Raw genomic sequence first — 663 nt, forward strand, 5'->3', positions numbered from 1 at the left:
GAAGCCTCAATTAGGCTGAAAAGCACAGGGTCCTAATGGCATAACTAAATCCATCCTATTCCAGAACATTCAAAAGAGTGGGACAAATAAATTCAATCAACAACATGAAAATAAAAACTTTAATACCTAATATTAGACACATATATGCTATTTAACAAGTACACTATAGTACAATTCCAAGGACAAATTATGAAATCGCAAAATAATTACTTCTGTTTGCTAAATTGCTTTGGTTTGGGATTATTTCTCAGAGTTTATTGTTTTTAATACATGTTTACATTTATTAATACATTTTAATTGAAAAAGCATTGAAAATTAAATCTTATTCTTAGGCCTGCAATTTGGATTTGACTATGGAGGAGGACTTTGGGGAACAGCTTTCCCCAAAGTCATTATCTGGCTGCTTCATTTTCTTTAAATAGACCGTATATGAGGTAGAAATAAGAGCATTTATTACCCAAGGTACTGTGAAATGGCAGAATTCAGTTGTTGAGAGAACTAAAGAACAAACCAGACTGATTTCTACCAGCCTTCGAGTTTAAGGTGGAGGAATTATCTGGTAGTAATTATTCACCCAGAAATTCCACAGCTATCTATCTTAATTTACTTTGGACAGCTAAACCCACATTACCTAAGGAGGAGATGGAAAAATCAAGCAAATTG

This window comes from Fukomys damarensis, unplaced genomic scaffold (genome assembly GCF_012274545.1).
Source record: "Fukomys damarensis isolate Sample0158 unplaced genomic scaffold, DMR_v1.0_HiC HiC_scaffold_73479, whole genome shotgun sequence".
In the NCBI taxonomy this organism is placed as follows: domain Eukaryota; kingdom Metazoa; phylum Chordata; class Mammalia; order Rodentia; family Bathyergidae; genus Fukomys; species Fukomys damarensis.